General features: G+C 36.9%; 1 protein-coding gene across 6 annotated transcripts in view; it reads right to left on the bottom strand.

Annotated features, from left to right (window-relative positions):
- Nucleotides 1-26,722, bottom strand: part of LOC122810242 (carbohydrate sulfotransferase 5-like) — a 439,379-nt gene that overhangs the window by 207,850 nt on the left and 204,807 nt on the right. For 4 of the 6 annotated variants that reach the window (XM_044081766.1, XM_044081763.1, XM_044081767.1 and 1 more), the window contains one exon: nt 7,054-7,219. The gene's annotated coding sequence lies outside the window, so the exon portion shown is untranslated. The remainder of the gene's footprint in view (nt 1-7,053; nt 7,220-26,722) is intronic. The other 2 variants (XM_044081764.1, XM_044081765.1) reach the window with 1 other exon arrangement.

Genomic DNA, 26,722 nt, shown 5'->3' on the forward strand with positions numbered 1-26,722 from the left:
CTGAGTTGGACATACAGTTGCTCCGCAATTACATTATGAATTACAGCCGGTGGGACATGTGGTTGCGATAATATGTAAGTACTGAAAAATGACTATGTGGCAACATTCACTGATTTTAACAAGGGTTACATAGAATAAGTAAAGAAAAATGACTATGTGGCAACATTCACTGATTTTAACAAGAGTTAACATAGAATAAGTAAAGAAAAATGACTATGTGGCAACATTCACTGATTTTAACAAGAGTTACATAGAATAAACAAAGAAAAATGACTATGTGGCAACATTCACTGATTTTAAAAACAAGTTGTTCAAGATTTCTTATAACAAGCATTCCTAAAAAAATGGAAGAACAAGTTTGCTGTCTAGATATTATAGACAATAAAGCAATTACTTGTGTGGCATTAGAAATTGTATTTGGATAATATTATTTCAGTTACATAAGATTGTTACAATTCAAGTCAGATGGTTTACGTGCAGAGATAGGTTCCTTCTAGAGATTTGGGACAAAGAGTAAAACAATATCTGAAGCTAGAAAATAAGGTTACTCTTAGACTAGAATATTAAAAATCCTGCTCTGAGTAGAAACAGGTTCTTACCTGACACCTGCAGTCAGACCAGGATAGAGATCAGTACTAGAAGGCTTCAGAAGCTGAAAATCTGGAAGTCTGCTTTTGCATGTTAATTATTTTTCTACATCATGCAGCCTCTGTCCTTCTCTTTCTTAATAATACTATAAGTATATTTATTGTTTTACCGAATCAGAAGTTAAATATCCATCCTCTTATTTTCACAGTCCTTAGTCATCTGCAAGAAGCTACTAACAGAAAGTAACTAAACACAGAGTAAGGATTTTTAATATATTTTTGCTGTCAGTATGTAATACATAGTTATGCAATCATAATGTAATACCATTGCTGATCTCATCCATAAACAAAATATTTGCAGATCTTCAGAGGCAAGACCTGACTCATACTGCTCACTTTCAAGTAGATGATGCTTATTATAGCTGATTTACATTGTCTGGTATGTTTTTTTTTTCTCGTAGTTTGCATTTTTTGGTGATGCACCATTGCACAGGCATCCTTCAGTTTCTTTTCGCCACATTCATCATTATCATTATTTATTTATTTACTCACTCGCTTGTTTATTTGTATGTTGCATTAACTTGCAACATCTAATTAAACAGACCCCCATCTTCAGTGGAGATCTGGATACACTACAGAAAATGTAAACAAGCAGAGATCCTGAATATCCCCGTAATAAGAACTGCTATGTGAAAGTAATACATGTCACTCCAATATTCAAAATTCAGCTCATAATAATGGAAAAGTTAAATCGTGTAGATAAACAGTTGTGTTCACAGAAGCACAAGAAAGTGCATAAGATGTAGTCTGTTTTTCAAACATTAACACAGCATGAGTAGAAACATATATACCATCATCTACAATTGTTATTTTGTGCATATTTTCCTTGCTGACATAAGGCACTTACTCCCTGGTAGCAGACAAATTATTTAGTAGATTTTCTGCACTTGGTAATATGTATCATTTTAATGATTTACAGCAAAAGATGGGGGTAAAGTACACATGGAGGCATAAGACAGTGTGTATCAGTTGCAGGACCAAATAGTTCACTACACAGTACGATACTCAGACAAGATGCATGATCTTTGTATTCAAATAGCTGAGAGGCCAGTTGTCATGCAAAAACAAGCTTTGAAATAGAGGCTGAGTTCTTAGCAGAAGATGCATTACTGCAAACGTCTGCATTCTGAACTTGTGTCTTTAGTCTACCTCAAAGAAGTATTATTACCTCTGCTACTGTGAGAGCTTCTCCCATATGCTAATTGACCTTTCAAAACCTAGCCTGACTCAACAAGCATGTCAACCTCTATTTTGTCCAGAACAAATTTATATTAAATATAGGTTTTAGATTGCTAGATAGATAATTTCTAGAATAAACTTTTGTTATACAGATTTACACAAATAGAACAGTTTGTGTTCAAAGCATGCTGCTGAAGTTTAAATTAAAAATAACAAGGTTTTGTAAACAAACATAATACAAAATGCTGGTAAAATAGATAATTAACCTTGCAAGTTCAGAAAGGAGCAGCATCTTATTCAACTACTAAATATTGTTTACTTATAAAAAGGATTGATTGTATGCTACCTGATACCATGACAGAGTTGACATTAAGTAGGATCCCATATAGCACTGTGCCTTCCTTTCAATTACTGCTGAATGGAAAAAACAAACAAGTGGGCTGTACTTTCACTTAAAACTGACACGTTACCGCCCAGCTGTCAGAGAGCAAGCATCTATTTGTTTAAAATAGACTGCTGTATATAAAGGAATGGTATTAGATTGCAGTGAAAATTAATTTCAATATGCACTCAGGCCTTGGCAAGCTCGTGTTGTTAGTATAGTAATTTTCCATTAAGTCCAACAAAATGTGGTGCTCTTCTTTCGGCTTTTCCCGGTTAGGGGTCGCCACAGCGGAACTCCGATCCGGTAATGATTGGCAGTAGATTTTTACAGTGCCGAGGTGCCAGCTCGACGCCCAACCTTCAACGAAGGCACGCCCATTCACCATATCTTTCAAACGCCACTCGCCCGCGGTGAGAGCATGCAGACTCACACAGAAGGCGCTCTAGCCGCGAATCGAACGGGAGAACCTTTTACTGTGCGGCGAGAACGCTACCGCTGCACCACCGCGGCATTAAGCCCAACAATTTTTGTAAGGTTTCCTTTTCCATTATATTTTTAATTCATTTATCCCATTGATGAAAACATTTTTCCACATGACAGACCTGTGAGGTAAAGTTGCACAGTGTAAAACCTAGGCAAGTTTAGCTGCAGCCAATCAAGCATCCAGAGAAAATCCATGGGGATGCAGGAAGAGCATAGACTCGATGCACACAACATTCTTATGCGAGGGCAAACCACAGAGGTGTGAAGAAGCACCACCATACCACTGAGTCACCCTGTACACACTAAATTATATGACCAATTTAACACTGAGGATTATCTCTGTAAACAACCCTCTGACTCCATAACTAGTAACAGGGGATTAATGCAGGCATTCAGAGATAGGATTTCCACATCTGCTATTTAATTTCACTCTCTTTATAAAGATCTGTCATCATTACAATATTAAAGTTCGGTCAACTGAGTTTGTCTGATTGTCATTAAGCGACTATGCATGTTTAAATTTATTGGCTATACCTTCTAATCCAGCAATCCAGATTATTAGGGCTGTTAACATTGATCATTTTTATGTCTATAAACTGGCAGTTTTGCCTTACCAAAAGGCCAACTTTTGTTAAAATGTTTTGGAGAACAAACAAATTTCTGTGTTGCACTCTTTGTAGCTGACAGATGAAACAAGCCACTGAGGCTTTAGTGGAATGAAAATCTCTAGGATTTTACTCTGTATCTGTCCCCACAAAATTCAAATGCATTTCTGGTTGTTACTGAAAAATAACATAACATTGCTGGAAAACTGGTCAAACTCAGCAATGTAATTGGCTATCAAGAAATAGAGTTTCATTTCAGCAGATTGCCCCAATTCTTTCAACTTTTTACAGTATATCAGGTCAGTTAAGCCTGCTAATTTTTGCATGTGTTAACTGGGGTAGAGCGGTGCTCTGCATGGACGTTTCTTCAGACTCAGCTTGGCAAACTTTTCTGGTTAAGTGACCTGCTTACAGTGTCACACAAGCAGCAGGGGAGGTTGAGAGAATTCAACCCTGGACCACGTAACGCAGCTTGTTAGCAGCTCCTAGCCTTAATCCTGTACACTAACTTCAAACCTGTTGATAGGATAAAACTGCTCTGGCCTTCCATCATAATTAACAGATTTAACTGCACAGTAGAATATTAATGTTTTAGCCAAACATTCTTTAGAGGACGACCATGCCTTTAGCTTTTCTTTTCAGGGCTTGCAGGTAGGACAGAGTTGCATATAATATGTTCATGCTTGTGGCATGGGCAGCATATCACATGTGAGCCTGTCATGACAGTGTGTAACACATAAAACCTCTCCATTTCACCAAATAAGAGATATCCAGCATCTTTTATGGTTCCACAACAGCCTGATAAGCAACCCGACACAATTCATTTCAGGACTTTCCTTCCAGCAGTTTTCAACCTCTCAATGAGTGTTTTATTTTGACTACCACGTGTTCCAGTTGATACTCACTGGATCCCCTGATCCCTAAAACATTTTTTTTTATTTATTTTTGTGTAGTCAGTTGTTACTAACTGAGTCCCCCCAATTATAATGCCTAAGAGACAGTACCCCCAAAGTAGTCAGGAATGAGTATTTTCCTCCTCCCTCCATAACCAGCCCCTAAGAAGTTCAGAATACATGCTCATCATGTCTGCATCTCATTAAGAATTCTGTCCATGAATGCCAATGTGTCACCTTTGACTGCACTGTGGCTCACACTATCCTTCTGTTGTGTCAGTAATATCAAATGACATGTGGACAAAACATATGTAATGATTAAAATAAAACTGCCATACTGGGAGGTTGACAATCAATGTTTTACCTGTGTGAAAAACTTTTATATGGGAAAAAAGCTGGTCATGAAGAAAGGAAGGTGTGATAAACTCTGTGGTGTTTTCTTGTAAAAATCTCATTTCATCTAATATTACAGTTAACTGTTAGAAACCATGCATTTATAAGATTAATTCATGTTTTTTTCCCGCATATTTTCTTTTTTTAATACCACTAATTTATTAGCTTCAAACATATGCCGGTTATAGCACTTAAGTAAAACAGTGAAAAATAAAACACTTCCAAGAGTTTAAAAAAATAACTAGAAATTAGCATTTTGCTTTTATATATACTGGTATAAGCCCCAGGTAAGACTAGTATAACATTTACGGGGCTTTCAAGTCTTAGAGGACATCTGCTATATCTTATTACATAAATGATTTAACAGTAGTTTGATGTTTGGAAGTCCCTCTAGCTCAAAACAAGTAACTCATCTAATTGTTCCATAGACTTCCTCATTCCAGATCTTTTATGGGAAACATTTGTTTTAAATATTCCTGTTTTGATGTTATCTCTTACCCTGATGGCTTCTTTAATATCCAATTTCCACAGCAAACTCTATTTATTGCTAGTTCACTTGATTTCGATTTTGTAGTTACAACTTTCTTTGCCAGTAAGAATATGAATCATAATAATGAGCTTTTATGTTTCAACCATATGCCAGAGTTACTTATTACTAGCAAAAACACTAAGTGCAAAGTTCAGTCCTGCCAGTCACAGAACTGAAAATAGGTCTGAATTTTCTTAAACATCCAGTTCCACACGTCTCAGTTATACATGCAAGTACCACAAACTCCAGCTTTGCAAAAACACACATTAGATACATCTGTACGTGTGTGCGTGTGTGCGTGTGTGCGTGTGTGCGTGCGTGTGTGTGTGTGTGTGCGTGTGTGTGTGTGTGTGTGTGTGTGTGTGTATATATCTACATACATATACAAACATATATAAAATTTAATCTAATTGCTTTTTCAACTAATCACAAATCACCGAAAAAATGCATTGAAAATACATTTTATCTAAAACACATTTGATTGCATCACATTTCATAAATAAGGCTATAGACAATCAATGCTAGTATGGTTTAGAATCTTATGATTGTAGGAATTGCAATGTAACTTAGTCTAAAACATTAAGTGCACCTTGCCTATACCATCCCTTATGTTGTATCCCATCTGTAGAAGTTTATGTTTGTGCACCAGAAGATTTTTTTTCTCATTTTCTCCTCAGTTATCAAAAATGCAGTTAGTATATTTAGTATATTTGAGTAAGGTGGGGGAGGCTATTGAGCAGTGGGCGGGGGGAGGGAGTTCACTTTACCAAAAAAAAAAAAAAAAACATTTAAATGAGTATTTGCTGTATGTTTTTTTTTTTTTTTTTTTTGCCTCACAGTAAGAGCGTCTTCTGTGTGACGACATGCATGAATGGGCGTTCCTTCGTTGAAGGTTGTGCGTCAGGCCCGGCACGTAAAAATCTACTGCCAATCATTAGCGGACTGGAGTTCCGCTGTGGCGACCCCTAACCAGGAAAAGTCGAAAGACACAACAACAACATTTGCTGTATGTGAATTTTATTTTAATTGTTTGCAGTGATTTGTCAGAACATGAAAATGCAATTAGATGAAATATCTTACATTCATAGATCTTTTATACAGACAGAGATAGATAGATAGATAGATAGATAGATAGATAGATAGATAGATAGATAGATAGATAGAAAAACAGATCGATAGATGTGGGCATAGTGTGAATTTTTTTCTGTTTTCTCCTCAGTTATCAAGCATGGAGTTAGTATATTTAAGTATGGTGGGGTAGGGGCTGTGGTGCAGTGGGGGGCTTTCATCTAAAAAAAACCTTTTGAATGAATATTTGCTGTATGTGAATTTTTTCAGTGATTTATGAGACCATGAAAATGCAATTAGAGAAAATGTCATAAACATATAGATCTTTTAGACAGACAGAGAGATAGATAGATAAGTAGATAGACAGATAGACAGACAGATAGATGTGGGCATAGTGTGTGTGTGTGTGTGTGTGTGTGTGTGTGTGTGTGTGTGTGTGTGTGTGTGTGTGTAGAAATATTTATGCAAATAAAGATTCTAAACTTACTAGCTCTACTAGAGGTAGCTTACATAGGACCTAAATAAATCCAAAACCAGTACTTAACATACAGCTCCAGTTGCCCTTTATATTCTACTTGACTACTTTTCAGTGCAATTAACTGTAAAAATGGCTTACCAAAATGTTTAGTCTGCCAATGTTCATTCCTTAATTCTTTCATGAAATTTGTCTGCCTATCCTGAGACATCTCTTTATATTTTCAAATACCCTTTGAGAACCCTGTAGCTTAAATAGTCATTAATACTCATTAACATATAAATAAAACTTCTCTCAGCGCTCACACCAAGACAGGAGACAGTGTACTAGTAACCGACTTTTCCCAGTATTTATATGCTTGCTTTCAGTTATAAAATATAAAAACAATGGACTTACAAAGTTGTTGAATGCTCTAATCCACAGAGATAATTGTGATGCATTTCATATAGACCAGTTCCTTCAGCAATTCCAAATGTACAGAACACTTACTAATATCACTTCAGTCTTTTTTCAGGTTTTCTTGAGCTTTGATTTTTCAATGTCAGGCATCAAAGATTTACACCTAGAATGCAACACCACATACATTTCAGGGAATGTGCAACAGAAGGCATGAGATACGTAGTACAACACAGTTCTGTACTTATACTCACCATAACACTAAACGCTCAAATAATAGAATCACTGCTGAGAAAAGCACACAGTGTTCACACAACAGAATCATTGCTGAGTAAAGCAAATGACATTAACATAACATAATCAGTGATGAATAGAACACATGGTAGGCTGTCTAGTATAACCAGGAAAAGCATCTGAGCACCACTACAGAAGTCCAAATGCTGAAAAGATCAGACCAGGAAACTAGACACATTTTTTTTAATAAAGTTCCACAGCAGTGATCTTTCTAGGAAGCATCACTTTTTTGCCTTATCTTATTCACCAGATCTACCAAACCCATCTGTCCTCCACTGGACTTACTCCAACCACAATCAAGGCTAATGAGGAGATTGGGGCATCCTGGGGCAGCATCATAAGGCTATTGGGGAGTGTTTTTTCCATTGTGGTCAAACCCCTTCCTCTGCATATGAATATATTGTCCAAGGGTTTTGCATGCAATTGGCAATTATGTATATTGTCCATGCTTCCTTATGTGACTAAGCCATTACCCTGGCCCATTTGTAGATAACACCCACCCCATATCACCTCAGTCTCCGCCAAGGACAAACAGCGGTGGTTTGGCTGAACATCTAATTCTCCTCTGTGCCACCTCTTGGGATGAGCAAACTGACATAAACAACTCTGACAATCTCCCATCCAGCTCTTCTAGTGTTTAAGCCCCTAACTGAATTCAGGTCACTGTAGCTGAAATCAGAACTTTATACCTTTATGCCACTGTGTCAGGGTTGCAAGCACCACACATGAAAATCCATGTCATGCATTATCTAGTGGTACAGTATTGGTTTGTGTGATGAAAGCAGGAGTATCCAAATATCCAAATAGCATTATCACTGGACTGTCATGCAAAAAATTCCTACTTTATGGCATGTGGAAATACTCTTATCATTTTGAACACAGATATCACATTCCAAGGCTACAGTGCCCCCATCATATCTCTTCTACTTCTTTAAATGCAAAATAAAATAATGGTTTACTATCAAAATTTAGATCAGCCCTTACGAAAATCTGAGAAGACTGAAAAGCTGTCTTCAAGTTTTCGCAATGCCGATCTGGAAAATGCTCAAATCCATATTAGAGAATGGTAGAGTGCATTTGCTAAAGTGGAATCGACATTCTGTTAACAGATCACACTACAGTGGGGATCAACAAATGTACCCTTTTCCTCACTTAAATGCGATCTCAGAGTGGAATATATTATATGCAGAGGGTGAAGGAGGGTTTGCCTCCCTACAAAATGTTACTGGTAACATGGACTTTCAATATAGGAACTTCAGTGTTCAAATGTCAACTCCATGTAACCATTTCCAGCATTTTGGTAGTTTGTTATTACCAATTTCGGCAAACTGATTTGATCAAAATATGGAAAATTACTTTAATTTTCTATATTTTGATAGAAAACCTAAAATAACACTTACTAAATTGAAATTTCTGTGTGCACCTCATTATGATCTACAGTAATTTGTTTCTAGTTTCCTTTTCTATTCCTCTGTAATCTGGTCCCTCTCTAAGTTATAAATTGATAATAAAATAAGAAATCAACAGTGTTGTACCAGGAATGTATTAAATGTGTGCATGCCTCTAAATGTGAGGAGCATCACAGTCAGAAAAGAGCCATGTGCCTCAAGCAGATGCACAGGCTTGAAGATCAGCAGAGGAAGAGAGTTATATTAGAGACCAGAACAATATTCTCCCAAATAATATTTATCCATCTGAAACAACCTCACTTTCATGGCCCCAAGAGCCAATGTTTGCTGCGTCTGGCAAGAACTAGCTGCAGTACAAAGTATTAAATAGATGCTAAAATTTCTATTATAGCTCAGAACATTATTCTCCCAGATAATATTCATCCAGCTGAAACAGCCTCACTTTCACGTCCCCAAGAGCTGATGTTTGCTGCGTATGGCAAGAAGTACTTGCAGTACAAAGTATACAATACAAGCTAAAGTTTCTATTATAGCCCAGAACAATATTCTCCCAGATAATATTCATCCAGCTGAAACAGCCGCAGTTTCATGGCCCCAAGAGCCAATGTTTGCTGCATCTGCCAAGAACTAACTGCAGTACAAAGTATTAGATAGAAGCTAAAGTTTCCATTATAGCCCAGAACAATATTCTCCCAGATAATATTCATCCAGCTGAAACAGCCTCGCTTTCACGGCCCCAAGAACCAATGTTTGCTGCATCTGGCAAGAACTAAATGCAGTACAAAGTATTAAATAGAAGCTAAAGTTTCTATTATAGCCCATAACAGTATTCTCCCAGATAATATTCATCCAGCTGAAACAGCCTCACTTTCACGGCCCCAAGTGCCAATGTTTGCTGTATCCGGCAATAACTAACTGTAGTACAAAGTATTAAATAGAAGCTAGCTAAAGTGTATGCTTAAAATGTATTGATCTTATACTTTGTTAGCCACTATTAAATGTGCACACTGCTGGACCCATACCCCCCAATTTGAATCTAACACTGTTGAATTTGCTCTGCTATAAATTTTCCCCTGCAAAACAGTAATCTGTTACCCTTATTTCTCTCCCTTTAACTGGTATCTCTACTTAGATTACAAACATTTCCAAGTAGATGATCTAATCACAGCTAGCAGACTATACAACCCCCTGCATTATTTCTGTGTTATACGGGATATACAGATAGTGGGCTACATTTAACTGACATAATCCTTTTCTAACCTGCTTTCATAAAGAAAACTGATTGTTCTTTCTGCCTTTACTCCAAATAGTGGTTCAACATGCTCCATTTCCCTACCCTACCCCAATTCCGAACCACCTCCTCTTTCCTGAGTTTATACTTCACTGGCTACACCCGCCCTCAACAATTACCCAATCACCACTCAGTACATATTAAGACACAGCCATACGTATCCCATTACTCTGCCCCCATCCTAAATCTCCACAACCATCCAAACAACAAGTAAACACAAACTCAAACACCACTCTCACTCAAGTTCAAATATACAACAAGAGGCTAACTGGTAGTCAAGTTACTTCTAATAATCTTAATTTTCCTTGCTCACATCACTTCTTTCCAAACAATAATACATCCACCATACTCAGACTATCTCACCTCCAGCCCTTGTGCACCTAAACTAGAATGCATTAACATTTCTTCCTCATTCATCAATACTACAACCATATATTACATGCACCACTCCATAATTCAACACCCCAACATCACAAAACCATCTCTAAAATGTAATAAACACATACTAGCTTTCACAAAGAATGTAGCAAACATAGTAAATAATCTAACACTACGTGGCGATATACACCCAAACCAGGCCCCACCAGAAATCTAACTCAAACACATACTGTACCAGAAACCACACACAACCAACAACCATTCCCCAAAGAAATAAAGTAGATATACTTCTCTTACATCTGAACATTAGAAGTATCACCAATAAAATACAGGACCTGCATGCTAACATCTCTCTATATACACCTGATATCTTAGTGGTTGCAGAAATCTCGTTGAAACCCCATATCATAAATAATGAAATTCTATCTCCCAAATAAAGCATTGTTCAACAGGATAGAATGGCAAAGAATGGTGGAGGCATAGCAATATTCTATAAAACTCATTTTTCTCTAACAGCCATTGATCTAGTGACCCCTAACTTCAGTAAAGCTGAAACTCTATGTTGCAAACACCATAAATTCTAAAAAAACAGATTAACATAATTGGCATCTATATTCCCCCAGAAGACAATATAACTACCTTGGAAAATATCCTAGACTGCATTTCTAATACACTACCCCAGGAAACAATTATATTAGGAGATCTTAACATTGATTAGACAAGCAGCAATGCCCAAAACCCCACTAGTTATATAAACCTTCCTGGATTTATCCACCTCATCCAAACTCCAACAAGGATACACAAAACATCAAACAACACTCCATTCTAGACTGGATACTCACAAATAGACCTGGCCACTGACCGCACTCAGGCTGTCTCCCATACAGTCTTAGTTACCATCTCTCAACCTACCTACTAAGACAACGGCTTAACCCCACCAAACTAACACTATATCAGCAGATAAGAAACAAAAAAAACATGAACTTCGATCAATTCCTCTATATCCTTAAACACTGCAACTGGTCCCCTCTTATAGTACTACTCCTAGATGATGCCACTAATTACTTCACTGATACCTTCCTGTCTATCCTAGGTGAGCAAGCCCCACCCAGGACCATTACAGTTAAATCAAACTTTGCCCCATGGTTAAGGAAAGAAACCAGGTCACTGCTAAAAGCAAGAGATAAAGCATTGGTACAATGGCAACAAACAGAATTCCAAGTTACAAGACGATCTTACTGTGAACTAAGAAACAAAGCTAAAAAGCAAATAAAACAGGATAAAATAGACTATTACTCTGAAATACAAACTAAACACCACAATAACTCCCAAAAATTCTGGACTGCAATTAACAACATGCTCCGACCTGGAAAAGCTGGTATACCTCCTCCCACTACAAAAAAAAAACAGCTCTAACTATATAGTCACATAGTTTAACACCTACTTCACAAAAACTAATCTACATCTTTCTAACTGCCAACCCCCTACTGACACCTCAAAAACATTTACACCCCAACAAAACTATTCCAGCTTCTCCCTTCAACCGGCCTCAATAAATACTGTTAGAAATATTCTTAGGAAACTAAAGCCCACTTCTCTAGTTGCTGACTACCTACCACCTGAGTTCCTAAAACTATCTGCTGAAGTAATTGCATATCATGTCTCCTTTCTAATAAATAGATCTATATCAGAACAATATTTTCCCAATATCTGGAAAACTTTATACATTACTCCAGTCCACAAAGGCGACAATTCTACTGAATTGACTAACTACTGCTCTGTCGCAATTCTATCACCACTATCTAAAATAGTGGAAAAACATTGTTCATAAGCAAATCATGGATCACCTAGCTGCAAACAAATTGTAAACCAATACGAAACACGGCTTCTTCCCACATCACAGCACTGTCACTGCACTTATGTAATTTACAAACACAGTTAACAACCACAGGATTAATAAAAGTTGTTTAAATATAAAAGTTTGCAAATTGATCAAAGTTTCATTAAGGGATGTTTGAAAATGAAAATTGTTCCACAGATGTTAAGATTTTTTAAGTATCCTTTTGGGATTGTGTACAATACTGATATTATTAGGGAATTTGGGGATTTCTTTCACAAATGTGGATCTGAGTTAATGAAAATGATTCTTAAATTCAATGAAAATATGATTAACCAGCTGAAAGAAGAGGTGGGAATATTAAATAGTGACATATTGAAAGATTTATTTTCCCCTGAATATGAACAGTTGTATCACAGTATTTTAACTAATGTAGAGAAAAAATGTCAGAATATATTCCTTAGGAAGCAAAAGAAAATGGCAAGGGACAGGTTGCAATATGATGAGGGAAGAGCATACCCTGGTCCCAACCCACTAGGACATACTAAGCAGGGAGAAGGGAGGGGAAGAGGGAGGAATGTGGATCTCCACATGTCCCTTTCACCCCCTAGATATGAACCAAATTATGGACAAAATAAGAGGGGAAGGTTGGAGGAACTGGGCTCATTTTCTGCCCCCAACACAGATTTTTTTCCACTGAGACGTTCTGAGAGGCTAGCAAACAAGACGAGAACCAATCTGGACTCAGGACAGGGGTACCAAGCCCAGGGGTACATGGAACTCCAAGCAGGGGTGATGAGGAAGAGGAATGTATAAAATATAACAAGAATGGTATAGTGGGGCAATTTAGGGATTTTAAGATTTATAACTACACTGATAGAGAGTTAGTGAAAGAACATTTTACTTTGTTTTTGAAAGGGTTAAAATTAGTGCCCAGTTTTAAGGCCGATGTAGCACAAACTCTTCTTGAACTTAAACTATTTCTAAGAAAAGTTAATTTGAATATATTCTTTAAGGATAACGGGGTTAGAAATAATATAAGAAGCAGGGATGGTGAGCTTAAAAGAAAAACCACTTTTAACCCACCCCTCCACCCAATTTTGCAGGTATTTGGAAAATATGAGACTGAGGATATTTACAAACAGGTTTCAAAGGACCTTAGCCCCTCTTTCAATATTACTAAAGATGAAAATACAACACTTCAACTTTTATGTAAAGACAATGGGGTTAGAGTTACGAATGCTGTAGTGAAAGAGCTCTGCATGTACGGCAAATGCAGGGCCAAACCAAATCTGGAACAAAACACAAATGGCCAGCATTGAGGTGTAAATGGCAAAAAAGACTCAAAATACAGCCATATGGTAGGTAATTCAAAGTTTAATCCTCAATACTGGTTTCGGCATGACTGCCTTCATCAGTGGAATACCATTAAGCAGATAATATCATCCCTCCATAAATAAATCCATCCACCAATGAAAAAAACAGCCCCCCCCCCCCCATCAGCATCACTTCCTTCAGTCAAGTAATAAACATGCAGATAGGACATAGATTATAAAATAGCATACAGAAATGGCAATATATTGCTACAAATGATCATTTAATCCTGGTGGGAAAAGTCCCCCCAGCTTAATAATCCAATATTTTTCTTTCTTATTTAAAATACTATGCCAACCCTGCATATTGTTTCTATTACCAGCAATTCTGTCAATTATTAAAAAATTAAAATCTGCACTGTTATGTATCAAGCAGTGTCTGTAAAGAGCATTAGTTTCTCGTTTGTTAGTATGTTACTCCGATGTTCTGACATATGTAGTCTCAGTGGACGAGAGGTCTGGCCAACATAAAAGGCCGAACATTTACAAGTGGCCAGATAAACAATCTAATCAGTTCCACAATTCCCACAGAATTTTATATCATACACCTTACTGGTGTTTTTGCTAGAAAATTGTTTGCATTTGCTAACATTTCGGCATGAAGAGCAGTGTCCACAAGGGAAAGCACCAAAAAGAGTATCACCCGACAAAGTAAGTTGTTGGTATATAGCACCCCTCACTGCTGGTATGCTTGAAATGAGAGAAATGGGAACCCAAGGTTTTGCCTTTCCTAAATGAAAATTGACATCTCGTCCCCAAAACCTGGCAGAAACTGTCATTAGCCATGAGGATGTTCCAATGTTTATAAATAGTTTCTTTAATAACATTAGTGTTCCTCCAAAATGTTGTGACAAACCTGATGGTATCAGTAGTGGTCTCCCAAGTTTTGACCTTATATTACAATAATGACATCCTGTCATGAGTATTGGCCCAATTACTGGCAAAAATGATGCCAAAGTCCCTGTATCCCCTAACCCGGAATATGTTACAGAGATCCTGTTGAGAAGAGTCATATTCATTCTGAGTGGAACTAATTCTCTTCATATGTAAAAATTGGGATCTTGGGATGTTGCGGATGGTATGGCTGGGGTGCAAGCTGGAAGCATGAAGCAAGTTGTTATATTGGGAGTACTTCTAAAATACTTTCGTACTGAGGGTATTGTCCAAATTCCTCTGGACTGTAACATCCAAGAAGTTAACTTTGTTGCAATCAGAGTTAAGGGTAAACTCTATGCCCCATTTATTATCATTAAGATATTGGACAAACTCAAGAAGAAATCCCATATCAGCCCGCCATACCTTCCAACAATCATCCAGATATCTCCTCCAGATGTCAATTTCGTCAATATACAAGTTATGGGATGGGGTCATATATAAGCTGTTCTTCCAGATAGGCCATGAACAAATCCGTATAGATGGGTGCAAAAGATGCACCCATCGCGGTGCCCTGAATCTGCCAAAAACATTCCCCCTGAAAATAGAATACATTTTTATTGAGCACATGCTCAGCCATACATAGAAGTAAAGTATTAAATCCAGCTGGATACAAACTGGCACAGTCCAGCTAGAATTGTAAAGCTTGAAGACCGGCCCAATGGGGGATTTTGGTGTACAGAGCTTTGACATCAAGGGTGCAAAGAAGCCACCCAGGTTCAAGTTGTGTATCAGACAATATTTTCAGGAACTGTGTGGTATCCTGTATACATGCCCGAATCAAATCCAACAACAGTTTCAGATACTGAGTCAAAAAAGTGGAAAGAGGTTCAATCAATGAACCTGTCCATGAAACAATATGCCGACCTGGTGGCTTAGTTAGTGATTTGTGAATTTTAGGCAGGAGATACATAATCTGCTTCTGGGGATCCCTAACAGTTAAATGAGACTTAACTGTCTCTGAGGTAATACCCTCATCAACAGTCTCACTTAAAAACAAATCTATATCTTTCTTGAAGTTAGGTGTTGGGTCAATGGGCATAGCCATATAGTGGCATGGGTTGGATAACTGTCCCTTACCCTCGCTGAGATAATAATCTGTATACAGTATGACTACTGCCCCTCCCTTATCCACAGGTACAATAACAATCTTACGGTTATCCTTTAGCTCCTGTAGTGCTTTGCTTTCCTCACTTGTTATGTTATGATCCAATACCAAAAAAATCACCAGTGTTGAAATGTATATCCCTGAGGACAGCCTGTAAGAATATTGACACATGTTTATTCATGGGTGGCTGGAAATCAGATTTAAAGAATCTTAACTCAGTAGACCTTTGAAAATTTTCACCAAAATCAAAGAACAATTTCAGGTTAAGTCTACGGCAAAAGTCATATAAATCAGATACCATACAGGTTTCATCCACAAAAAAGCCGGGCACAAAATTCAATCCTTTATTCAAAAGCTGCTTCTGTTCATGCATTAAAATCACATTGGATATATTCAAAACATTACTATTATGGTCATTTAGTGTGACATCAGGATCTGAAGTAATCCCTCTACCGTAACTATGCCTGTTCCTGTTTCTATGTTAACTTCTACCCTGCCTCCTGCTGTATCTAAAGGGTGGTCCACATTGCATTGCTTTTTAGTGGTGGGTGATTCCCAGGTGCTGGCACTATCAATATCATTGACTGAGGACTCCTCAGCCGATGTACTACTATAGTAATTCTCAATCTTCCTTAAAATGGACCTAGGTCTCTTCCTGAACCTGGGATAAAAAAATACGAAAGTTCAACAGGGATGTAACGGACTATCACAGGGGTAAACCATTTCAGGTTTCCAAAAATGTCAAGTTTGTTGGGACCGGTAGGCCGGTTGGAGCCGCTAGTAGGAACTGGTGAGGAGATAGATATAGTAAAGGACAGCTAGGTGTAGGAGTAGAGACATTCTACTGGTGAGGAGATGGATATAGTAAGGGACAGTTAGGGGTAGGAGTAGGGAAAATGTTTAGTGAGGAAGAAGGAAGGGGGACATTGGAAGGAGGTAGTGTTAGGTACGAGTAAAAGAAAAAGAAGTGAGAGATTGGGCTGGAGAGGTGGGTAAGTCAGGGGGATGAGATCAGAGGCAGAGTTTATTTAAGCTAAGGTAATTTCTCACAGTCTTTTTGAATAGAAGTTTGTAGTGTTACGTATGTCTAGTGGGAGTTTATACCAGTGTTTGGCAGGGTAATAGCTGTACAGGTTTTTGCCTATGTTGAGTTTGGGTTTGGTTATGGTCAGAAGGTGTTGGTCAGAGCTCCAGAGTGACCTAGTTGGGATGTATTAGTTGAATTAATGGAACTTATTTTGGAGAACAATTATATTCACTTCCAAGGTGAACATTTTCAGCAAGTCACTGGAGTAGTGATGGGGGCAGCATGTGCCCCCTCTTATGCAAATCTTTTCATGCTGGGATGGGAAAGGCAATATGTCCTTAACAGTACCTTTTCATAATACCTGCGCTTATACCTGAGGTATTTGGATGACATCTTTATTTTGTGGGATGGTAACCCCGAGGGAATACCTAGATTTTTGGAGTACTATAAAAGTTGTACCACATATTTTAAATTTACACATGAGTGGAATAAAGACAGAATTAACTACCTGAATGTAACTGTGTCACACACCAGTGGAGGATTTAAATCTAACATCCATAGGAAGGATACCTGATGCAACAGCTATTTGCACTACGATAGCTGTCACCCCCAATTTCAAAAAAGAAACCCAGTGAAGGGTCAAGCTATTAGGATAGCTAGGATGACATCTGACTGGAATGAACTGGGGACAGAATTAAATAAGCTTAAAGAAATGTTTACCAACAGGGGCTACCATAGTGAACTGGTCACCAAAGGTTTGGAGGATGTTCTCAAAGGATGAGATACTAAATACATCCCCCTTTTGGGAGTGGGGCTTGATACAGAAAACACTCAGGATTCAGAAAAGGAGTTTGACAAAACATTTATCACAGAGTTCAGCCATTTTACCAAATCTTTGAGTGATATACTACAAGCTAATTGGAGCATTTTTAAAATCAGTAAAGATTTAAGTGAAATAGTGGGCGACAAGCTGAGGTTCGCCTACAGGATAGGAAAGAATGTTAAGGAACTCCTTGAGGGTGATCGATTCAAAAGCAGGGAAGGGAAAAGGGGGACAACACCTTGTGGAGCATGTAGATTTTGTTTCTATATCATTGATACACAAAATCTAATCCTAGAAAATGGACTGTAGAGCAAAATCAACTTCAGAAAAGGTAATTGTGCAACCTCTAAACTGGTATATTTAGCAAAATGTGGAGGCTGCTCAAGTTTCTATATAGGCAAAACTGAGAGGGCACTCAGACATAGAATTTATGAGCACCTTTATGATATAAGAACAAGAAAAGAAACTAGTGCCTTATGCAAACACTCATGTGAGTGCAGTAAATTTGGGGCTTTCAGTTTGGCATTTTGGATGTAGTGAAAAAGAACCCAAGAGGAGGTGATTGGAAATTAACATTAATAAAAAGGGAGTTGATATGGCAACTTAGGTTAAAAGCCACCTTCCCCCCTGGTCTGAATGAATATGTATATGTTAAACCCATTTTAAGGGAAAGGACAGCTATTATAGGATGAATGGAGATTTAAACAATATGTTTTGTTTCTGTAATTCTTGGTATTAACAGGTACAAATGAAAAATGTATTTCTGTAATTTTAATTTTTTTAATTTTGTGGAAAAGGTTATGATATTTAAGCTTGGTAAACAGTTTTTTTATTAACGTTGCATTTCATAGGTTCATAGATTAGTACTAGGCTAACTGCCCTTGCAAGTCATTTTAAGCCTAGCATGTATTCTCCATCTTTTTAGACTTATCAGAAGCTTTTGATATGGTGGATCACAACAAACTCGTAGATGCCCTCTCTGATGTAGCCTTTCACATAGTTGGGTGTCTCCTTTGTCTGCTCTGTCACAAGATTAACCACTTGTATTTTTCACCATTTAATGTTACTCAGTTTGAGTTTGACAGTACTGATGTACACAGGTGTTCTACGCATAATGATGGAGAATGAAGTCAAGAAACACTAAGGTGGTTTGATATTAGAAGAAGAGAGTGTGGCAGATTGAGAGACAGTGACCCAGTGTGAAAATGATGATGAAGACAAGGAGTTACTGTGGCTCAATATTAAAGACACTGGTAAAACTCTATAGTGAATCTTTCTTGGCTTGAGGCATTCATCAAGGTTGCTGTTGAATAAATCAAAGGTCTGATGCTTGTAAAGTGACTGAGTTGGATTTTCTTCATGAACAGTATTTCTAAACATAAGTACAAATGTGTGTATGCATTTATTTATTTATTGTTCTCCATTGTTAACTGTGATGACCTAAATGATGCAACAAAAGGCATCTTTTCCATGACAGTCCAGGGAAAAATACTCCATAGATTAAGCATTCAGAAATAAAGGTGAATGCACATGATGGTCAGGATAAATCAGTAGAGACATTTGGGAAATTAGTTTGTATTGATTAGTAGTGGGTAACATTGGATGATAAGACAAGAAGAACTTATTTAAGACCTAGTGGAGTGGCCAAGCTTGAGTAATGGCCAGATTGTCTAGATTTTGTCAAAATAAAGATGGTGGTCTAGAGTGAGTTAACAAAATAATCATTGAGAACAGAAAGGATGTGCCAGCTACCTTTGTCATTCGAAGACCGCAATATATGGTAAAACTGGAGTAATTGTTGTGTTGTTTCCATTATGACATGTGAAGGAATATATTTTGTCATAGTTGTAACAGCTGGCAAAGACATGTACTGTAGAAGAACAGCCAATATTAATAGATCATAATGATTCTGAAGTCACAAGGCAATAGGGGCTGCAGTTTACAGAAGTGATCAAAGTGCAAAAGAAGGAAAATAAAATAAACATTGATTTTTCAGTGGTTCTGAAAGTGTTTTACCCAAAAGGTATTCAGGTGACTTCCAGCATAAAGATAAGATGGTTTAATTGAAAGAACTGAAAATAAAATAATACATTTCTCCTGAGATAGTTGTTACTATGAGTAGCGAAGGCATGAAAGATGATTGGGAAGAACTAAATGATTAAGGTAAAAAAAGGAGAGGATATGAGTCTGCAATGGTGGACAGGTGATGGTGAGAAAGGAATTATCTGTCTACCTGACTGAATGGCTAACGGTGATGATTATCACAGGCACTAAAACTTTGCAAATATAGGTTTGGTAAAACTATGCTAAATGGTTTGGTTTGCTTTTTAGACTAATAAACCATCAATCAGAATTATGAACAACAGGACCTTGCGTTAAAACAGAGACTAATGAATACATGATGAATTTATAAGACTGTATGCATCAATGTCAGTTGCATGCTATTGACGTGATATTCCAAACCGATGTACAAAAAGCAGGATGACACAGCTGCAGATGCAGTGTTTGATGCCTTTGACTTTAAATTATATGTGTGTGTGTGTGTGTGTGTGTGTGTGTGTGTGTGTGTGTGTGTGTGTGTGTGTGTGTGTGTGTGTGTATATATATACATATATATATATATATATATATTATATATATATATATATAATATATATATATATATATATATATATATATATATATATATATATATATATATAGATATATATATATGTGTGTGTGTGTGTCATGCTGAACCATGCCTTTTTACCCAGGGCAAGTAAACACTTGCCCAAAATACTCTCCAACAAACAGTACTATCTAAAACCCACCTAGGTGGGGGTGGCTACCCCCCACACACCCCAATGTGGGGGTCTACATCCCCCACATCCCCCTAACTAAATATACCAACTCCAGGATTGCACTACAGTAGGGAAAAAAAACATTATTCCCCACACTGAGAAAGTGTTTACTTGCTCTGGGAAAAAAGACGGAGTTCAGTATTCTAAGTTTAATTATTTTTGTCTCGGTATTTTGGTCTTCAGTCTTATGCAATTTCGGTGTTTAAAAGTAGTTTGATATATATATATATATATATATATATATATATATATATATATATAGGCCGTGGTGGTGCAGCAGTTACCGTTGTCACCTCACAGCAAGAGGTTCTCCCAGTCGATTCTCGGTTGGAGCGCCTTCTGTGTCTAGTCCGCATATCCTCTCTGGGGCCGAGTGATGTCTAAAGACATGCAGGTAGGTGCGTGTGTGAATGGGTTTACCTTCTCTGAAGGTTGGGTGTCGAGCTGGCAACTTGACTACTTATTTACTATATATATATATATATATATATATATATATATATATATGAGAGAGAGGTTTTACCTTTTTCTTCTTGAGTATTAAAGAATGTATGATGTCTGGATTTTATATAAAAAGTCTCATATCAAGACAGAAGGCCAGATTCATTAATGCCTACACTAAGTGTTCATGGTCTGTATTTAAGAACATCCCTCTTACACTTTTTGTGGTTTCTAGTCACTCAGAAAGAAGTGTAAATATAGTCTACACTTTGGGGTGAGGGGTGAGGAGAGAAGGTGGGTTCTAGCTGTGGCTGTTCTTGCAGCGTCTGTTAAGAATATTTTCGTTTCTATACATTACTCCCATTTTCTTGTGAACCTTTTTGATTGCCAAGCCAATTAGAGCAACAAACAGCAAACCCGAATAAAAACATTCAAACAACATGCATTTATACATATGTTTTATACATATCTAAACATGCATTCACAATTTTATTATATTTACCAATGTATTATAGTATTTTCATTTCAGTATTTTCACCAGGGAGGTTTTTACTGTTTCTAAGAATGTGTCTTTTTAAAAGTTGATTGATTTGAACACATGACTAATTTTGAGATGTATAAATGAATGTTGGTTGTAGTTTTTAAAGTTGTCTGAGGAAGTTTGGCTACAAAGCTGGATGAAAAGCATTTTGAATAAATTTGTGTGCTTCACGTTTATTTATGTTTAGTTCGTGTTTCAGTTGCCTTTACGTTTTTATTCGAGTTAACCTTTTTATTGCGTTAGAAATGTGTATGTCAAATTTTAGTCTGTTGTCACTTATGATGACTAATAGTTTTGTTTGGGAATCTGGGAAAATTTTAGAATTATTACTGGCAGTGATATAAAAGTTAGCTGACAGGTTAGTAGATTTAGATGGGTGAAAGATCCTAAGTTTAGTTTTATTAGGGTTGAGAATGAGTTGTAAGTTTGCTAGCCACGTTTCAATATCAGAGAAGGCTTTTTGTGTGACTGTAAGAAGTTGACTTATTGTGGATGCTGCACATATGAGGGTTGAAACATCTGCGTATTGTATGATAGATGCTTGAAAGGAGGTAGTATTAAGATCATTTATGAATATGCTGAAGAGGAGGGGCCCTAGGATTGAACCCTGAGGGACTACAAGTGTAACAGGAAGGAGTAGGGATAGCTCTTGCTTCCATTTCACAGCCTGCTGGCGGCTAGATAGATAACTTTGAAACCAGTTAACAGCATCAGATTATTCAGAGTCGACAGTAACTTAGGATGGGAAACTATATGAAATGCTTTAGACATGTCCAAAAAGACTGAAGACACTATTTTGACATCGTCTTTTCTAGTATTACTCAAACTTAGAAGAGTTGTAGTAGTGCTATGATATGGTTGGAATCCTCGCTGTGATAATGAATGGAAATTATTGTTTAGAAGGTGTTTAAGAAGGTGAAAGTGGATACATCTTTCCAGAATTTTAATAAGTGGAATTAAGATGATGGCAATTGAATTTTCACTTTCTCATTCCAGCTGTCCAAAGTTGCTTTATACATTAAAGGAGTACAGAGGGCTTCAAGAGGTTCACTGTATAATTTTAATCTTTTAAGACTTCTATACAGTAAGTTATGAGATTAATTTATTATTGAACATTCTGACTTAATTAAAAAAAAAACATGGGCGTGTGTTAGGTTATAAAGGAGTATATTTTTTCATTTGCGTGATTACGTCTGGTTAAGTTTAATCGAACTGATGCTTTCTGGGGGTGGTCTTGGGGATTATAGAAGATTATGTTCTTATTAAATTGTGTAATATAATAATTGAAATATGATTAATGGTATGATAGCAGTGCATTCTTATGAAGGTATTACTCAAATGAGGGTTACAGTATATAAAGAGAAATGCCTGGTATATCTAGGCTGGAGTGACAGAAGCATTGGTTGCCATTTACCAATAAACCAAGCAAAGAATTGCCTGATAACTGATACAAGGCATTAAAGATGTTATGAAGGAAACATCTCTCTAAGGACATGTGTTACAAAGGGGTCTATATTATGTCCTCAAAAACTAAATTAGCTGAACTGCAGCTACATCAGAAATGCAGTTCAGTGAACTGATAATAGTGAAATTGCAGTACAGTGAGGATCAGAAAATTTGCCCTTTCCTCACTGTAGTGTGATCTCGGAGTTGGTATATATAATTAGTGGGGGGTGGGGGGCCCCCCACAAGAGCAAATTCGTTGAACTGCATTTCCGATGTAGATGCAGTTTGGCAAATTCAGTTTTAGATTAGATAATATAGACCCCTTACAAAGTGGTCATTAATATTGTAGAGGACTGTGCTTCCAATTCATTTAAAAGGCACTTTATATATAAGCTGTATACAGGGAGATTGTAAATGATTTAAAATAATTTAAAGATAAGGAATATAACAACTGGTGATGACACTACTGAAACAGTATGTGTTTAGATGAGGCAGTGGCTCAGATTAATCTCACAACAATTCTGAGTAAAACAGGGATAATTTATTACACAATGGTGATGGAAAGGCTTTAATATACAAGGAGTTAATCAGACTTACTAATATGACATATCTATGTGTGAATAGTTTAAAAATTATGTAGACTAGTGTTTTTAACATAGTAAATGTGAAATAAGAATATGAGTGTACAAGAGAAGGGTCTTATACTAGGTGATTGCATTCTGGATGCACCATGGTACAGAGAAGATTTTTCTTTTATAAAAGAGTAAGCTTTCATGATAATGTTTTAACGATTACACCTAATTTAAACTTTTTCTTAAAAAAGATGAATTGATTTGTGTCTGGATTTCACGATTATATGAATTCACCAACATCATCTAGAAGACAATGAATTTGGTTTTAAAATCGGTTAGGTGTCAAAGAAAGGCATCATGATTTCAAACTTTTCTCTCTTACATAAAAGACAAAAAGAAGATTAATTTGCTTGTGGCATAAAACTTAACAAAACTGTTCAAAATTCTAGGCCTAAATTTGGCAAAATTAAGCAAATTGACCACATGACACATTACAGCTAAAATGCAGACTGTCAAGGCAACATGTGAAATGGCTGGAAAGTACTTCCTTGAACAGTAACCATTTTTTTTTATTTTAGATGTTTTCAGAACTGATCTTGACAGCTGTACAGCACCTTAATGTCACGTTTATGTTGTTATTAGGCATTTAGGCTTTACCTGTGCATTTATAGCTTGATAACATGTTCTTCTCAGAGCTTCTTAAATTAATATCTGAATAGTTTAAGATAGTTTATTATGCTGCGTAGCAATGTATGTACTTTGGTTTTCAGATTTGTAGTCAAGTTTGGCTTCAACTTCACAAAAAACTGAATGCTGCAGTTTTCTGTTCAAGGTCATCTCTGTAAATGGGGCTATCTTATATGAGTGGAATTTTCCCACTCATCAAAATCAACTGTAAAATAAACCACTATGTTAACAGATGAGCTCCAGATGTCATGAAACCAGCTTTTAATCAGTCATCTTAATGCTTTAAAATTACTGATGGCAATTTTTCAGTACTGATTAGAACAAAGAATATACACTTGGCATTTGTCTTTGCTTTAAAATATCACTTTGTCTTCCACTAGAGTTTCAACAAAACTGAAAATATGTTTCCATGTAACTTTATAAGATTTATTCCCGAAAATATATAGCACATTCCTGTTTATTAAGTCATTCTGAACAAATATGTGTCTATCCTCATTTCCACTGTTGATCAGTTAACTGTGCAGAAGCCATTAATCACAAGTTTCCCGTTAATGACATAATGGGTACAGTGGTTTTATAATGCTGATTCATTCTCTTAATGACAGAAACATGTTGTTTTAATGAGTGAAATACAATGTTAATGCTGATTCATTCTCTTAATGACATAAATATGTTGTTTTAATCAGCTAAATGCAATGTTTATCAGTATAGCTTGTTATATGGATTCCTTATGAGAAATTGACTCACAACTCGCTGAGTGTATAATGATGATATAAACATTTCAAAAAACATACCCACCAAACCCATGGGTGACAGCATGATAAAAGCTTCTTTTGCATGTTGGAAAGCAGCCCCCTACCCAGCCCCCTCATATCCCTTACTTAAATATACTATCACCATAGTTACACAACTACAATGTAAGAAGAAACTCCCTGTCATGTTAAAGAAAGTGATCCCATGTGTTAGATCTTGTTGTACAGAAAACAACAGTGAGTGATTGCCAGATGTCACAAGCAACGTCACCAAGATGCCCCCTACCTGCAGCCGGGTAAGGTGCCAGTGGGAGAAGGTTGGCCCTGATGGTGTAGTGGAGATCTGGCACAGTCATGGCAGTTGCTGCAAAAATGTTAGCATTTCATGAATTCTAAAGGAACCTGGAATTAGGACTGAAAAATTAAATATATAAAGGGCCTGTCCTGACATCACTGGATTTGGATTAGTTGAAATCAAGCCAAATGAGTGTATAGGCTAAGAAAATCAGTGCAATAAGAATACATAGGGTTTCTGCAACATGGGGCTCCTCCAAATTTAGAGACTATAAATGGGTAACCCAAGGACACTATTTGAGCCAAGATTAGTCATCTTCCTGTTGCAAGCTAGGGAGTCAACTTTTGTAAGGCAAAGATTGGTAAGGTGGGTAGTAAAAGCCCTGATTGAGATGAACCCTGAAACCCCTTTGAAAACTAAGGAAGCATGGGCTCAGGAGGTAAATAAGAGGATATTGTGAGAGATCTGAACCATAATATGTTAGTGGCCAATATTTTCTACCAAAAGCTAGGGGACACATGATCTTTGCATAAAAGTATTTTCAAAAATATGTATATACTCCCTTAGGTCAGCAAAGATATTCCCTCAGCTGGTTGGTTATTGTTGGCAGTGTGTGTGTGTGGGAGGGGGGGGGAGTGGGCATATGTACTAGGGTTGTAAATTTTTAAAGATTATATAGAAGATCTTCTAAGAGGAGTTGTTGAGAGATGGTTGGCATTTATCCCTATGTACTTTATGTTGGGATATAATGACAAAATAAACATATCGACATATGCTGCCAGAATCTCCCTACACTGGTGACTATGATAGCAAAGAAATATGTTCCTAGATTTTGGAAATTGGTAGGTCACCTGAGATCCAGAAAAGGGAGAGAAATGTTACAGAACTAGACCCTTTGCAAAGCAAGCTAAGAAATTGGCTAGATGGAATGAATACTGGGAAGCTAGGTAAAACCAGCAGAAAGTTGCCCTTGGGGGAAAAGATGGTGAGATACAATTGCATGGCTAAAAAACACTTGCTTCACTGTCTCTCTATGTATGTTTTTGAAAATTGGATTTCAGTGGTTGTGTTTTTTTTCCTCCTTCCATTTCCTCTCTCCTGTGGGAGACTTTGTTGTAATACTCTAGATATTGATAATAGTGATATCTGTAATGTTTGTAATATTTATGGCTGTAGCAAGTGTACATTGTTTTTTGTTAAATGAGTTGGACTTTGATCTTTTTCCTCTATTGTTAATCTCACTGATGCTTAAACAAAAGACAAATTGGCTAAGTAACCTGTGTTATTTGATGAAACCACATATGTATGTGTCAGCTTGGGGTGAGATGATTGACAGACCTGCTTGCTTTATAAGAAATGTCCTGCACCTTGCATGTTAAGACTTCCACATACTGGCCAAAACAATTGCTGCCCCTATAGTTGCATTTTTGGACAAGGTCCATCTAGTGATCATCCCAACATAGCTAAACTGATGACAGGAATTATAGCTCTTGACCATATTAAGTTGCTGTACTTAGCATCAAAAATCTTAACAATGACTTACAGATTCTCAAGTTTAAGGTATGTTAAGATCCCTTACTAAGTCAGTATTCCAACCCTAAAAAATATGGTCTACTATT

Source organism: Protopterus annectens, chromosome 8.part1, assembly GCF_019279795.1.
Source record: "Protopterus annectens isolate FY-2018-M chromosome 8.part1, PAN1.0, whole genome shotgun sequence".
In the NCBI taxonomy this organism is placed as follows: Eukaryota; Metazoa; Chordata; order Ceratodontiformes; family Protopteridae; genus Protopterus; species Protopterus annectens.